Genomic DNA, 17,607 nt, shown 5'->3' on the forward strand with positions numbered 1-17,607 from the left:
GGGCATATGATCATTTGGTTTGTTTAAACCAGATTCTTTTACTGAATGTTCACTGGTCCCCTACATATCATGTGCACATGTGATGTGTGGCCAGAATCCCTTTGGTCCTCATTAAGCCCAGGGATCATCTTTCTAGACCCAGTCCAGAGCTATCAGTGACATCTCGTGAGCTGTCCTTTGATACATTCGAGCAGAAGAACATTATTTTAATCACCCTCCAAATAAAAAGTAAAATCAACAGTTGTTTACTGAGCATAGGCTCTTTGCTAGCACCACATAGAATACTCGAGATGGCACAAATGTGGTATATAGCACAATCCTTGCTCTTAAGGTACTTAAAAATTCTAGTGAGAAGAAAAGAGCCATGAAAGAAAAACAAGTAGTAATGAATTAAATACCATGGTATATTTCTTAGTAATATGGATGATAGGAATGCCAAGATGGTTGAGATGAAAATGGAAATGAGATGGAAGGTTGGGGACATGCTTCATGAAGGAGGTTGACCTCAAAAGATAAATCGGTAATACTTTGTAGACAAAGTCAGGAAGTAGGAAAACTGAATGCATCATAATGAAAGGCTTTGATATTTTCAAAGGACAATTGGATAGGAAGGGTCTTTTGCCAAAGAATACATTTATAATAATAAAATTAAAGAGTTACCATTTGATGAGAGTTTACTACGTGGCAGATACATTGTATCATGTCGTATATGACATAACATATAAGGGGGTTCAATCTACACAATAAACCCTCATACCATTATTAGTCTCATTTGAAGGATAAGGGAACTGAAGTTTAAAGTAGCTAAGTAGTTTGTTCAACATCACAGTAAGCACTAGTGCCAAGAACACAGGTCTGACTCCAGAACGAAGACCTTGACCAGCTTCACTCAGACCTCATGCTGTATTCTTGAACTTTGGTCATGAAAGTCCAGTCAGAGCCCATATTGTTCAAGGTTCCTAAAACTTCCATCCTTAAATAATATAAGTTTAGACAAACTCTAATATTACAGAACTAAATAATATTAGAACTAATTAGAACTAAATAATATTAGTTTAGAGAATATTAGTTTTGATAACAGAATCTACCTGAGGAGAACACCAAGCTCATTTGGTCATGTGATTTTCATAGTAAATGGGCTATAGGGCCCTGCTGGTGAAGAACATGGATGCTGGGCCCTGTAGGATTATAATCTTCTCACTATAGTCCAGAACAGTCCCACAATTTACAACCTAGCTTTATGTAATTGGCAATGAAGAAAGTCTGATGAGTTGGATAGGAACAACACCTACTTTAGACCTTACAAATTCCTTAGTCTGCCTTAGAACAGATGCAAATATTTCAGGCCCACCTATGAAAGGTCCCCCAATAATGGGTCTATGATTAAAGGAGCGAGACTGATACAAAGCCAAGGTCAAGCAAAGCTTTATTTCACGCCAAGCATCAAGAATCAAACCAAATGTTTGAGGCTACACCTCTTACAGAGAGGGCAATCTCTCTCTGCTTCACAGACTAGCTTTTAAGGGCAAAGGCCATGCGGTTGGGCCTGGCCATGCACAGGTGGCCAATAAGATTGTAACACAGAGAAAGCTGCACAGTCATGCTAGGCCACACATATGTGACCAATTGAATTACAATTTATCCTATAGTAGACATTTGAACTAGCCTATCACATCAGTCAGGGCCCATACTCCTTGGTAGCTAGGGAGACAGTATGCGCCCCCACTGATTAGATACCTCCACCTGGCCTGAGCACCCTTGTATTTGGGCTTTGTTACCTGGGACTGGTTTCCCGGGCTTGTTTTTTAGTAAGTCCTGGGGTTGGGGGGCAGGGACAGTTTACATTTTACTGTATAAACAACAAAATGACTGTTGAATCCAAGATGGAATCACTCTGGATAAGTAGGCCCTTACCCCTATTTTTGATTAGGCCCTATCTGGACATCTCAAACTATTCTACTGTGGAAAGGGCCTCCTGGATCACCCAATACTGAGTCTATCTTTGACATAGACTTCAACAAAGCCTACCATGGATCCATGTGAATCTTCTCTTAATGTTCAAGTCTTAACAATTTATTTATTTATTCCACAACTATTTATTGAGTGCCTACTATGTGATAATCTTTGCTCTGCAAAGTGGTATCAAAAAAGGGTTCTTTCTTCTTTTTTCCCCTTTGTCCTTCCTCTTACTTACTCCTAGTGAGGAGCAGGATATGCTGCTTAGCCTAATAACATTAAAGTTATGCTGTGAAAAGCACTCAGTATTACTGACAAAAGATTGTTGGTTTACAGTAGTTGCAATCTATCAATGACGGGGCTATTTCTTAGTTTTCCTAGAAAACAAAAAACAAAAATGGGTCCCACTGGCCTTTTTAAATTTCACTCCCTCAGTTCCTCCCATTTAAAAAAAATCTTATTCCCATAATGATTAGATAGATTCATGGTGGTTCTCTTTCTCTGGCTGAACCCCAATTAATAGAGTTCCATATGGAAAATGCATGGGAGCGTCTGGATCAATGTTATTGGCAGATCCAGTTTCTGCCTGTTTAGACAATGTGAAAACTGGGGCACAGAAAAGTCTTTTTCAAGCAATTTTGTGTGTCTATATTATATAAAAGGCCAAGCCAAGTAGTGAAGGATCTGCTGTCTATCCCAGCCTTGAAGATAAGCCATAGGAGGAAAGTATTCAACGTATGCTGCAAATAAGGATGTGTTAGAACAGTTCTCGTGTATTCTTGCCCTCCCCCAAAGCTAAGTACTTACATTAACATCACAAAATGGGGAAATAATGGAGAAATTGAGGAGACTTGTGTGCATGATTCCTCTTTTTCCCTTTTAAAAATTAATTCTAATATTTAAATGGAATTAAAACCAATATTTATTAAGAACCTCTTTTGCCGGGGCGCCTGGGTGGCTCAGTGGGTTAAGCCGCTGCCTTCGGCTCAGGTCATGATCTCAGAGTCCTGGGATTGAGTCCCACATCGGGCTCTCTGCTCAGCAGGGAGCCTGCTTCCTCCTCTCTCTCTGCCTGCCTCTCTGCCTAACTTGTGATCTCTCTCTCTGCTCTCTGTCAAATAAATAAATAAATCTTAAAAAAAAAAAAAAAAAAAAAAAAAAGAACCTCTTTTGCCCACCTCTGGCTACACCTTGTCAAAGTTGAGCAAGGGAGATGAACAAAATATGAATCTTGCTCTCTAAGAACTTACAATCTAGTAAATAAAAGTCTCAAATGTATGTTACTTTGATGAAAAAGAGAAGATTAAAAAATTGCTATGAGAAAAGTACAAATATATGTCAATAGGAGTTTAGAACAAGAGATTGCCTCTGGTACATTTCTGGGATCGAGGAGTACTTTCATGTTTGAGCAGAGCCATGGAAATCTAATATATGTTATTCACTCAACAAATGCTTTATTAATTTAGATGTTTTATTTATAGTCCTTTTACACCAACATATCATCATACCTTATATAAATGCATAAATACATCATAGTGCTACACTTGAAGTTATGACTTGGAAATCAGACCCCTTATTTAGAGAAAGAGGTGTTAGAAAACTAATTAAGTAAAGGCAAGGTGAAGTTCATCCTAGTAAACCATCCTTTGGAGAAGGCCATCGAAGTGTTACAACCTCTAAGCTTTATACAGTCACAGGTAGAGAGAGGTAGTGTTCTCTCTCTCTCTCTCTCTCTCTCTCTCTCTTTTTTAAAGGACTGCATTCTGGGACTTAAGGCCCTATAAAGCTAGGAAAATAAAAACCCATGAGGAGAGGAAGTATTTCTTGGCAACGGACTAATCCACAACATTGCACTCATCACCAGTGAGTCTCGAAGGTCACAAAACCACACCTTAGTTCACACAGCCATGTAATACCCAAGTGGAACAAGACACTCCAGACCTTAAGGAAACAACTTGCCTCACAAAACAAGGACAACAGTGAGTGTCTGTTAGAAAGAACTTCCTCTGTCAGACTGAGACAACAGAAACAGAGCACTTTCTGTTCCAAGGCCAGGGTCCCTTCGTGAGAGGACATACTCACTTTGGGCTTGTTGGGGTTTTTTTTGTTTTGTTTTGTTTTGTTTTCCTGTCTCTCTAATCTGGCTCCACTTCTTCAGGCTGAACCTGTTTGATCTCTGCCAGCAGCATCAGCAAGACCTGGCCCTTTCCAGCCATCCCTGTGAGCACACTATATCATGGCCCCTCCTTACAATAATGTAGCAAGTATCTACCACCTGCTCAGACTTTATCCCGGACCAGACAGGCTCACATGTTAGTCTTTCTTCTGTAGAAGTAGAAATGTTCCTCTTCAACATGTCAAACCGTAGCCTGTCTTAGATATCCTGAGAGAATGAGTAGAGCACTCAGAAAGGAGTAAGATCAGTGACAATCAAGTTATTTTTCTAGGGCTGCCAGAGCTGGCAGAAGTGAAGAGCATTTCATACAACAACCTCAGCCTTGGGTCATCTCTCCAAAACCATCACTTGACAGAATTGTCCTGTCAACAGTGGGGTGAGTGCAGGTGACATTTATTAAGTGAAACTATTTGTGAAAGTAATGGTGTATCTTAGATGCAGTGCTGTCCAAGGAATTAGAACAAAATAAGGTCAAGGACACATCACGAGTGTTCAAGCTCACTACCATTTATGTGCTTCTGATGCCCTCTAAAACATTCTTCCAAGTTATTATATCATCTGAAGCAACTAACATCCAAACCAGGGTATCATCTTGATACCCTTGTCAATTGAATGCTTTAGAAATCCAATGCTGTAGCAATATATACTCTAAAAAGATAAATTAAATGAAAAAATCAGTTTAAATTTTCCTTACGGTGTGCCTGGGTGGCTCAGTGGTTTAAAGCCTCTGCCCTCGGCTCAGGTCATGATCTCGAGGTCCTGGAACTGAGTCCCGAATTGGGCTCTCTGCTCAGTGGGGAGCCTGCTTCCCCCTCTCTCTCTGCCTGCCTTTCTGCCTACTTGTGATCTCTGTCTATCAAATAAATAAAGTCTTTTAAAAAATTAAAAATCAAAAAATAAATAAATTTTCCTTACATATGTAAAGAATCAAATACTGATTTTATATGACCAGGAATTAGACAGAACAAAAAGAGATATTCACAAACAAGAGCTATAGTTCTCTACTGGGTGCACCTTTGACACACACACACCCTCCTCATGTATATTCGGCTAGATCTAAACACATTTTTGCTCATCACGACTGGGTGGGAGGGGGTTGCTATTGACATCTAGTGAATAGAGACCCAGAATGCTTCTGGACCTTCTATAATGTACTAGACAGCCCCCTTCCCCTAACAAATAATTATCTAGCCCAAAATGCCATGAGTTCTGAGATGGAGAAATCCTGGAGTAGAGCCACCAAAATCATATTATTTTCAGCAACCATGAATTTTAAAATATATTTTAGCAGTTCACACTCCAAGCCTCTCCTTATTGTCCCAAAGCCCTTGTTCCAGCCATTGCATTGACAGATAATATATGAAAGAGAACATCCACACACAAAACCATGCTTACAAATAAGAGAAGCATCTTTGTGCAGCAGAAGCAGATAGCAGTATGAGATGAAGAGTCTACTAGACTCTGGAAACAGGTGCAGACAGCAACAGCCAGGAGTTTGGTCCCTGTGCACAATAAAGAAGGTGGATTGCAGCAAGTTTCACTGCAGAAAGACAGGTTGTAAAAATAAGTTGAAGAAAGCTGTTACACACAGCTCTGTGAAGCTATGGCTGTAGGAAGCTGGATTTCCAGGAGATAAAAGAAACATATACAGACTCTTTTTTTTTTTAATGAAGTCACCTTTCTTTTTTTTTTTTTTTTAAAGATTTTATTTATTTATTTGATAGATCACAAATAGGCAGAGAGGCAGGCAGAGAGGGAGAGGGAGAAGCAGGCTCCCTGCTGAGCAGAGAGCCCAATGCAGGGCTCAGTGGGTTAAGCCTCTGCCTTCGGCTCAGGTCGTGATCTTGGGATTGCCCAAGACCCCGAGTTCAACGCCCTGAGCTGAAGGCAGAGGCTTAACCCACTGAGCCACCAATGTGTCCCGATATGCATACTCTTAACTAGGACTCAAGCCTAGCCACTCAATGTTTAAGAATCTATGAAATCCTTAATATCACCATGGGACAGGAACCTGAGCCATCAACGTAAGACCTGGTTCTGTGTTTGGGGCTCAGGAACCAAAGACAGTGACTGCAAAAGCACTAGACAGCAGAGGAGTGGGAGAGAGTAAATCTGTACATTAATTCCAAACATGAGGAGAAATTAACACTGAGAAAATTAGTTTAAAAAAAAAAAAAAAAAAGCAAAGCATAAATTCACTCTGAATTAGTGATTCTCAACCGGGGATGGTTTTGTCAACCAGGGGACTTTGGGCAATGGCTAGAGACATTTTTAGCTGTCTCAACGGTAAGGTTGGGGGTGTTACTGGTGCCTTGTATGTAGAAGTCAGGGGCATGGCTATATCTTATAGTGCACAGGACAGGCCAGAACAAAGAGTGTTCTAATTCAAAGTGCCAATAGAAACTCTGCTCTAGGGCGTCTGGGTGGCTCAGTGGGTTAAGCCGCTGCCTTCGGCTCAGGTCATGATCTCAGGGTCCTGGGATCGAGTCCCTGCTGAGCAGAGAGCCTGCTTCCCTCTCTCTCTCTCTGCCTGCCTCTCCATCTATTTGTGATTTCTCTCTGTCAAATAAATAAATAAAATCTTTAAAAAAAAGAAAAGAAAAAGAAACTCTGCTCTAGAAGAAACAAACATGAATGAAAATGTAAAAGTCCTCAGGTCATTGAGATAATAACATCCATTTTTTAGAAAGGGAAGTTATGAAATGAGATCAAAGAAATGAAACAAATGTATTAAAATCTTAGAAATGAAAAATACAATATTTTAAAATTCAAAAGTCTACATAACATAGAAAATTAAATTAGTATAGAGTACTGGAAAACTCACCAAAATTCAAAATAGCATGACGAAAAGAATTTTTTTAATATGCAGAAGTGGATAAGGGCCTGGAGGACAAATTAAGAGGTTCCAACTTCTAACAGTAGTTCCAGGAAGGACGTTAGAGGCAATTGTGCCAACGCAATATTCAAAGATAGAGTGAATAAAATAGTTTAGGACACGAAGAAGGCTATCAGCACTTATTAAAAGAACTCTCTTGAGTACAGGGAAGATGAACAAAGATAAATCTGTATCATGACACATCAGAGTAAATCAGAATATTAATATGCAAGGAGAAAACTTTTAAGAACTACCAAAGAAAATGAGAGATTACCTAAAAAGCATTGACTGTCAACACTTTTTAAAGTATTTTCATTGTCAATAGATTTTGCATTGGTAGCAATAGATACCAGAAATAGTGGAATGATAGCTTCTAAAACCTTAGGCAGAATAACATTCAACCTAAATTCTATACTCAGCCAAGCTATCTTTCAAGAGTATGAGAAAAATAAAAATACTTTCAGACATAATAAGAATACCTATAGACTCAATGTAGATAAGAATCTCTGTATGTACATAGAGAAGCAAAGGTGTATGTATATATCCTACATGTAAAATTGTATATAATCATATATGCATATATATGGATGTATATCTATACATATATAGTTTTAGCTTCTAAACTAGGGTAGGAACAAAAAAAGGGAGAATATGTAAGACTCCATCATTTTAGAATGGATAAAGATAATGTGTGTGTGTGTGTGTGTGTGTGTGTGTGTGTATAAACACATAAATATAATTCAACCATAAAAAAGAATGAAATCTTGCCATTTGCAACAGCATGGATGGATCTAGAGGGCATAATGCTAAGTGAAATAATGAACAGAGAAAGACAAGTACCATTTGATTTCACTCATATATGGAATTTAAGAACTAAAACAAATGAAGAAAAAAAGAGACAAACCAAAAAACTGACTCTTAACTATAGAGAATTAACAGATGGTTACCAGAGGGAGGTGGGTTGGGGGGACAGGTGAAAAGGTGAAGGGAATTAAGAGTACAGTTATCATGATGAGCCCTGAGCAGTATGTAGAATTGTTGAATTGCTATATTGTACACCTGAAACTAATATAACACTGTATGTTAAGTATACTGGAATTTTAAAAATAAATTAATTTTAAATCTCTCATTTCGAAAAAAAGAAGAAGAGAGACAATGAAGAAAAGCGCAAATGGGAAGCCTAATAACCCAAAAATATGAGATAGCAAGAAGTCCAAATATACCAATAAGCATAATAAATGTAAATAGATTAAATGGGAAACATGTTACAATGAATTATGCAGAAATTTTGGAAAGAAAGAGCTAGAAAAGATGTATCATGAGGCTATTAATCAAAAGAAAACTCCTGTCTCAAATGAGTAAATGTAAATGTTTTGAAAAAAATAATGAGAAAGTTGGGCACTAAATAATAAGAATGAACATCTTATTATCTTATTATTATATGCATCTAATAATCTGGCCTCAAGTTTATAAGCTAAAACTAACAGAATAACAAAGAACCAGGCAAAGCAATGACAGTGAGAGATTTTTAAAACACCTTTATCAGAAACAGATCAAGTAGGGAAAAAAACTGAGATTTAGAAAATTCAAACAACATAATTTTACAAGCTTAATCTAAGAGACATGAAGAGAATCCTGCACTTCACAAATAGGTAAAAATTTTTATTCATATGTGGAACATTTGCTGAACAAATTTTACTGAATATTTTACTAATCTAAACAGACATGTGCTAAAACTTGTATATGCTAGTCATTACCTAGACAGAAGAGCTCTTGAGAAGAGACAGCTGGAGGAAGACAGAGGTGAAAGAAATATATTTTAGTTTATTTAGTAGACAAATAACTGAGCATCTAGTATGTTACATACTCCAAAATGGTTAAAAAAAGAAAAACTTTCTAAGTGCTTGCCCCCAGCCCACTGCCACACACACACTCTCATTCTGCCAGATGCTTTTCAAGTTCCTTCCCCGCACAAAAAGCAGAGATCACTTTTGCATGATTCTCTCCTGATAAACAGGTATGCAGTTCTTTTATGTGGGGTATTATTATTTTGAACTACAGAAAGCTTGTAAGGGACAAAGGGGTACGAATTTCACTAAAGGGTTAACTGGTTTGTGGAGCCTAATCAGCGAATCACCATTAGTGGTTGTAGATTTGGCTTGACTGCAAGAACTGAGATTGGGGATAGACACACGATTTTAAATCTTCTTCCTGTCTGAAAACCCACAAAACCAAGAACCTGCTCCAAAAAATGTCCACGGGGCTGATGGACAGGGGGCAAGGAGATAAGAGGCTTTCGTCGTCTCTCGACCCAGCAGCAGGGTAAAGGAGCAACTTGACATGAATCCGACTCCACTGCTGGTTAGTGCACAACCTCTAGCAAGTTCTTTGCCTCGCTGAGCATCAATTTCCTTCTTTGTGAAAGAGAGATAATGGTGTATCATAAAGCTGGTCTTCCAAGATTGTGGTAATGAGTAAATGACATAATGTTCAAATGTGTAGCACAGGCCTAATGCGTAATAAGTACCCAATGCTTGTTATATCCGAATCTGCCATCCTGAAAGAGTGTGCCGAGAGCTCCCAAACCAACTAAAGGCTGCTCCTTTCCTTAAAGTCCCACGCCTGATGCTGTGAGCTGGCCCCACCCTTTCCTGAGTAGGTGACGTCAACTTCACGATCACTTCACTGTTTCCATGCTGGGAAACTGGCAGCTTCAATTCAGGAATAAAGAGTCTGTACTAGATAGTAATGCTGATCAGGGTAGAGTACTCAGAGAATTTCATGGGTGCATTAGGAAGATATGGAGTCTAAAATCAGAGCTCTACAGCCCTGGGATTTTGGAAGGAAGGATGCTTGTTTTCTTTTTGTTCCATTCCCCTCAACGTTTATTTTATATTACCAGATGGATACACTAGAAAAAACCACTTTAAGACTGAAAGAAGATCTAAGGAGAGGTCTCATCATTCTTTTATTTACAAAATGAGGTAAAATCCTAAAAATCCTGCTAGATGAAAAAAAAAAAAAAAACAGAATGTAAAATATTATTACAGCTTTTAGAATTTTCAAATGACAATGTCTTAAATTCGAAATAGTAGCTTATAATTTGGTCTGAGTTATTTCAATTTATAATCTTCCTAGAATAAGAACATTCTAGAATAAGAACATCCATCTACATTTGGAAAGGTGAAAATTGGCCACAAATAGAAGGTAGAATTTGGTTTTGCCTTTGTATGATATGAGAGCTACATCTATTGAGCTGTAGGACGTGCCAGGCTTTCTAATAGTTTTTTCTATTTGTTTGTTGGTTTGTTTTTTCTTATCTTTTGACAGGTTCTAAACCAGATATCTGCCTTCACTATCATGTTTAGCAAGAAGATATTTCCCAGTTGTTTCTCCCAACCCAGTGTGTAAGCAGCTGCCACTTGGACTCAACACTCCCCCAAATCCTGGAGCTAAAGCAATGAGACATTGGCTCTCACATCAAACTTACGTGTGAGTTTTAGCAAGATGCTCTCTGCCCCAGCTTTCTTTTGATGTAACAAAGGAAAAAGACTACTTCCCTCTTAGGAAGTGAAAAAAGGGTCACCAAAAATGAAAGGAAGTTGTTTCAATGGAAGGAAAGGGAACATATCACCCTTATAATACCATCTCTTTTGCTAAACCATAAGCACTATGAAGACAGAAACCACAGCTAAAGTGGAAATAATAATACCTTCCACAGCAGAGTTCTGTAACAGACAACAGAAAGCACCCTGGCTAGTAAAAGGACAAAGGGATTTATCAGGAGGTATCTGGAGCTTATGAAATTATCGGAATTCAGCAGATTCTAGGCTTTTAGGAAACACCTGAACCCTCAAAATCATTCTTCCTCTGCAGAGGGCTGCTGACCAGAGGACCACACTGCCCCTGTGTCTCAGCCAGAAAAGCAGAACTGCTAGGAATAATATAGAATATGGGCTCTATTGTAGGGACTTGATCTTACTCAACTATGGGAGTAGATCAGTGGTTTACATATGACTATTGCTCCTGCACCTGGTGCTGGAGACTGACGGCTCCAGGTCAGCAAGACGGGTGGTTGGGAAGGAAAGATGAAGGTAAAGTTCAAGAGAACCAGGATAACCTAGAACCGGTAAGCACGAGCTGGGGCCCACCAGAAAAACTGAATCCCACATTGGCCTCTTACTGCTCCTAAGCCTTCCACTTGAATAATGGGGTATCTTGTAAGAGAAGCCTTCACACACAAACCTGGCCCAGGAATTAAATCTGAAAGGGAGGATTTAGTGGGAGTTAGAAGAGCTGTGGGTTCGGCTCCTGCCATGGGCCAGAAAGATGACCCACAGACAGTGACAATATATACAGCTGCAACAGGGCCAGGGGTCCTCCACAGACCTTCTGAGGGTGAAAAGATGATGATTGCTCCTTCATTTCCACCTTCCAGATCTCAGGCAAGGTCACATAGCCCGGGCTAACCCAGAACTATGCAGGGAAGGGAATTCTGAGAAAGGTAGTTCAAGTTTAGCTAAACTAAGAGAGTATAAATCCACTGCTATGAAATGGTTGTCTTGCGCCTTACTTTCCAAGTCCTGCCTCAAGCCAGTGCAGCTGATAGGAAGACTCAAAGTTATATATGGCACCCTAGTTGCAAGGAAGTCTTGGGCAATGCCCATCTTCTAGCTTCGTGGAGAGGTACGCTAGGAGGAGATTGGAAGGGAGGCTGAGTCAACATTTATTGAATCTTTATTATGTGGGACATGCTATATTTAATATTTCTATGTATCATTATTATAACTTATAAGGAATAGGCTTGCATGATTATGGAGGCTGAGAGCTCCTCCTTGCCCCTCGCAATTTGACATCTCCAAACTGGAGAGGCAACAAATCTACTGGGATAGTCAGCCGAAGAGCCTTAGAGCCAGAGAGATGATGGTGTCGATTCCAGCCCCAAACTGACGGCAAAGAACCAAGAGCACGAGGGCAGGAGAAACCAATGTCCCAACTCAACCAATCAGGCAGAGAGCAAATGCAACCTTCCTCTGCCTTTTTGTTCATTTCTGGACCTCGGTGGATTGGATGATCCCACCCACAATGGGGATGGCCATCTGCTTTACTCAGTTCACCAATTCGAATGTTAATCTCTTCAGAGACACCCTCACAGACAATTGCAGAAATAATACTTAATCAGCTCTGGGCATCCCATGATTCAGTCAATCTGAAACATAAAATTAACCATCACAGAGGTTTAACTGGGCTAATGCCAATTAGCAAACCCAGATGGGCGTCACAAGAGCCAACCCTCCCTTCCCTCTTTTCGTAATTTTCTACTTCTCCAGTTCTCTTGCATCCCTCTCCCTCTGCTCCCTGGTCCCTCATTCTCCCTATTAAATGCTAGGTCACCACTTTACAAATCGAAGTTGAGTTCAGCTCTTGCTATACTCTTTTCCCTATTGCAATAGTATATGACAGATCAAAAGCTGTCTTTACCACTTTAGTATTCAGCTGTGTTTATCTTTGGCAATACTTAAATATTAAAATAAAATGGCTTTCAGGGCACCTGGGTGGTTCAGTGGGTTAAAGCCTCTGCCTTCGGCTCAGGTCATGGTCCCAGGGTCCTGGGATTGAGTCCCGCATCAGGCTCTCTGTTCAGCAGGGAGCCTGCTTCCTCCTCCCTCTGCCGGCCTCTCTGCTTACTTGTGATCTCTGTCTGTCAAATAAATAAATAAAATCTTTTTAAAAAAATAAATAAATAAAATAAAATAAAATGGCTCTCAAAAATGCCAACTTAAAAAGTGGAACTGTTCCATGTTTTAGGAACTGTACAAGAAAAGCTATGAAGAAGAAAACAAAAGAAAAAGGAGAAGAAAAAGAAAGGCCATACTGCTTATTTCAATGCTAAATTGATGGGCTAACATCATTAAAGACACACCCATCCCCAGATCATTTTAGCAAATGAAACTATTTCAGCCTCTGACCTCTTACCTCTTATAGTCCCTCACATAGTTTCATATTCTGTTGTTTCTCTCTTAACAAGAAAAAGAACCTGGTATCATTCTGATAACACCTTGGATTAATTCAAATTCCCCTAACCTGGGAAAGCCCACTAGCATCGATGTCAGACTGAAAGGACTGGACCCCATCTGGATCATTATTTGCTCAGGCACACCTGAATTGTGTGTCCCTCCCAAGCCCCCACCCCAACACTCCCCCCACCAGCATTCTCAGTCCTACGTGTGTGCACATTTTACATAGACTGTAGAACATGGTATAGACGGAGGCCCATCCACCCTCCAGGCTGCCAGAAGGACGTTGTAGAACTCCTGAACCAACTTGAGGCTCTTCATTACTGAGAACAGTCTAGATACTCATTTTACTCCCAGCAAAGTTCAAATGAGATAGTCTATGTGAGTAGGCTTTTTACAGTCTATGTGAGTAGGCTTTTTACATTTGTACAATACCATATAAATGCTTTATATCTCCACACCAAGCTACCCTGAGCCAGGCTTCACATGGTTCAGGATTGCGAAGGTCCCCAACTAGACTCCAAGTGACAGGAAGTTAAGAGACTGGTAAAATTTATTATCGTGGCCTATAACTATAAGAAGTAATTTTTTTTTCTTTTTTGCACAGGGGCCAACTCAATACAAATGAAACTTATGAAGACTGCAAAAAATTGTTGAAGAAATGAAGAGATTTTCTACAGACCCCACAACCAATCAGTCCAGAGCAGTAGCTAGAATTAATCCATTTCATTTAAGGCAATATTTACTGATGGGTTCTGAAGAAAGGAAAATAAATAACCTGAGCACTGCATCCCCCACAGTGAGCTTCCTCATGGCCATAAAATCTTCATTCTTGGTTGGATTGTGCTCCTAGGAATGACACCATTGCCACCAGTTTCCTAGAAGGACCAGCTGGCCTGGGTCCTACTGGAGAGTGTGCAACTCTCCTGTGATTCTGATGCTGGCGTGTCACACTGGGTGATGGCCCAGCTCTGTCATCAAGGATCTTCCACTCCCAAGACTGCACCTCTACCTGCCACCCTGAAGATCAGCATTTAAAAAAAAAAAAAAAAGATATTATTTATATATTTGAGAGAATGAGAGAGCACACAAGCGAGGGGAGCAGGAGAGGGAGGAGGGGGAGAAGCAGGCTCCCCACAGAGCAGGGAGCTGGACACAGAGACTCAATCCCAGAACCCTGAGATCATGACTGGAGCCGAAGGCAGACGCTCAACTGACTGAGTGACCCAGGCACCCCAAAGACCAGTTATTCTTTAAGATTACTCTTCTGGTTACCCTGAAGAGTGTCTCCCCAATTCCTTTTCTTTGTATTAGTTGAAGAGCATTGGTTTGAGTTAAAACTAGAGGGCCACTTGCTCAGGCTGCTGGATGCTTCTGAGTTAACTGAAGTTTTAATACATAAAATCCAACACAGAGGTCAGCAGTTCTGACCAGTAGACCCTGCTCTCATGGTAGTAGGGTAATATGATGTAGGCCACAGGACAAAGTCTAATGAGGAAGAAACCCTTGACAACCTCTAGCATCAAAATATTTGAATTTGTCCTCCCAAAATAAGAACCCTTAGCAATCTTTACTGACTTGGAGGAATTTGATCTATCTGAAGAATAAAACTAGGTTAAAAATTTTTTTTCAAAGGAAAAGAGAGTATCAGACAGCCAAGTCACTGGAGACCAACAAAAACACTGAGGTCTGAGACGAGAACATTCACAGAAGGAACCCTTGGGTATGAAGAAAACAGAGACCACGAAGAAAAGATCAACCCAACGCTGTAGCTTCAAAAAGGAGGGCAAACCAGGGGACATCTGAGGATGAAACTTCATCAATAAAGTGACTGAGTTTGAAGATATCAAGAGAAGGAGAGGCAGAGACACTAAATCAAAAGAAAATACACTTTTATGCACAAAGCACACAGTTGTTTTGGAGAGGCCCAAACTTCACAAGGAAAGGGTTCTTATTATTGTTTGTTCTTTCCCATCACAGCAGCCTAGCTGGGAAGCCATAGAGTCAGCTAGAAAAACACAATGCAGCCTTCTGTTGTGGGGGAAGTGGAAACAAAAAAAGAGGTCCAAGGTTGCCTCCTTCTTACCCACTCTGGAGGCACATTTTTATGCCATTGTTGTGCTGTGTGGTTTTCTTCTGGTTGCCATGGCATCAGAGAGACAAATGCCTTGCTTCCATTTTAAAGCTGAGTTCTCTTTACAAATAAAATTGTTTCCATTTGAGATAGTCTCACCCTCCTCACTCTCCACCAGAACTGCTTTCAAAAGAACGTGTCTTTTTAAAATATAGATGAAATTCATTGTATCCTTCTGATGACAGAAAAAAAAAAAAAAACACATTTTTCTTTTAAAAATTAGAGAGTGCACAAAAATATCTTTTTTTTAAGATTTTTTTATTTATTTGACAGAGAACACAAGTAGACAGAGAGGCAGGCAGAAAGAGAGAGAGAGGAAGGGAAGCAGGCTCCCTGCTGGGCAGAGATCCGGATGTGGGGCTCAATCCCAGCACCCCACGATCATGACCAGAGCTGAAGGCAAAGGCTTTAACCCACTGAGCCACCCAGGTGCACCACAAAAATATATTTTAAATGAAATGAAATTGCCCTATGAACTCTTCACCTACAGATGACCAGTAATTCACATTTTGGAATATTTATTTCAGGTCTTTCCTCTGTGTGTGTGTGTGTGTGTGTGTGTGTGTGTGTATTATATGATATGATACATAATTGTAGCTCTGTTATGTATCCAGTTGTGCAAGTTCTTTTTTCTTTATATCCTATAGATTCACTCTCCAAAAGCAGGGCTATAAATCCAGCTAGGTCCTTATAGACCTTTAACATTTTCTTCATTTGAATCCTACATATTCTTATCAAAAGAAGAATTTAATAAGACAGAAGTTGGCCTTTATGTCCCCATGAATCTAAAAGTTTATGAAAAGTTAGCAGCAGGGAAGCATGAGTTAACTGTATTCAGAAATGCTTGCAATGGCCTTTTGCTTTCCATTGATTCATGCCATTAAAGAGGGAGTACAGTTCACATCATACCTTATCCTGGGTTTGTCTGAACAGCAAAAAAATCTGAGAAGGTAAATATAAAATGTCATGATTTTTCTCTCAATAATTACGTTTTCTCTACAAGTACCACAATACTTTACAATTAGTAATTAATTCATTAGCTCATTCTTTTTTTTTTTAGATTTTTATTTATTTATTTATTTGCGAGAAAGAGCACCAGCTGGGGGGAAGGGCAGAGGGAAAAGCAGACTCCCCGCTGAGCAGGGAGCATGATGACACCAAGGGGCTCATCCCAGGACCCTAAGATCATGACCTGAGCCGAAGTCAGTCAGGACCCTGAGATCCTGACCTGAGCTGAAGTCAGATGCTTAACCAACTGAGCCACCCAGGTGCCTCTAGCCCATTCATTCTTGAAAAACAAATTGAGATTACTTGGCTAGTCCCATAAGGCAGAAAACCAGACTGTGATGTATGTAAAAACACCAAACGAAGACAATTTGTATCCCACTTTTACACCATACAAAAGTGGTTTCAAATCTAAGCCCAGTGTGTTTCAAATCTAAGTGTCTGTGTGATCTTGAACATGTTATTAAAATTCCCTGAATTTTAATTTTAATTTTAATTTTAAGCCACCTGGGTGGCTTAGTGGGTTAAACCTCTGCCTTCAGCTCAGGTCATGATCTCAGGGTCTTGGGATCGATTCCCACATCGGGCTCTCTGCTCAGCAGGGAGCCTGCTTCCTCCTCTCTTTCTCTCTCTCTCTCTCTGCCTACTTGTGATCTCTCTCTGTCAAATAAATTAAAAAAATCTTTAAAAAAAAAAATTCCCTGAATCTCAACTTCCTTATCTCTAATAATGTGTGTCGGAAAACTACCCAGTCACAGGATTGCACTAAGAATTAGATGAGATGAAATATGGGGGGTGGGGGGAATGTCTCACATCATGTCTGACATGTCTGACACATAGTAAGTACTTGGCAACTATTGATATCCTTTCTGTGACAACCTGAATTAAACTTTAAACTCTTCCTTGGACCTATGTCACTTCTGTAAGCAATGGTGTTACATTTTTCAGCACAAGATTAGTGATTTTACTTTGTTCTTCAGTTCTTCATTAACAAGAATGCGTGGTAAATCCTGCCTCCATAAAGTTACATAATGTAAACATTTTCTAATGAAACTAAGAGTCAGGAAGAACAGAAATGTCCATATTTCTAACAGGTTCCTTTTTCAGAATTCCCAGCTCAGTAGAGGAAACGAGTTAATTTGTGTACAATCAAAACCAAAAGAGAAAAAAAGACTTCCCTATTCACTGTTAAGAAATCTCCTTAACTATTCTACCAGGGCTTCCAGAATCAAGATTTAAAAGAAAAGGGGAAAAAATGACGTTTCCACACGTTTCGCATCAATAGAAGGATGTTGAAACTGTGCTGGTAAACAGGCTAAGGAAGCAAAAGCCTCATTAGAACCTAATTGTTTTGTAATTAACCATACTGGAAGCAGATGCTATCAGGGGGGTTGCTGGAAAGATTTTTGAAGATCACAAGATTAAGTCAAACCAATTATTTACT

The sequence above is a fragment of the Mustela lutreola genome, chromosome 10 (genome assembly GCF_030435805.1).
Source record: "Mustela lutreola isolate mMusLut2 chromosome 10, mMusLut2.pri, whole genome shotgun sequence".
Taxonomy (NCBI): Eukaryota; Metazoa; Chordata; class Mammalia; order Carnivora; family Mustelidae; genus Mustela; species Mustela lutreola.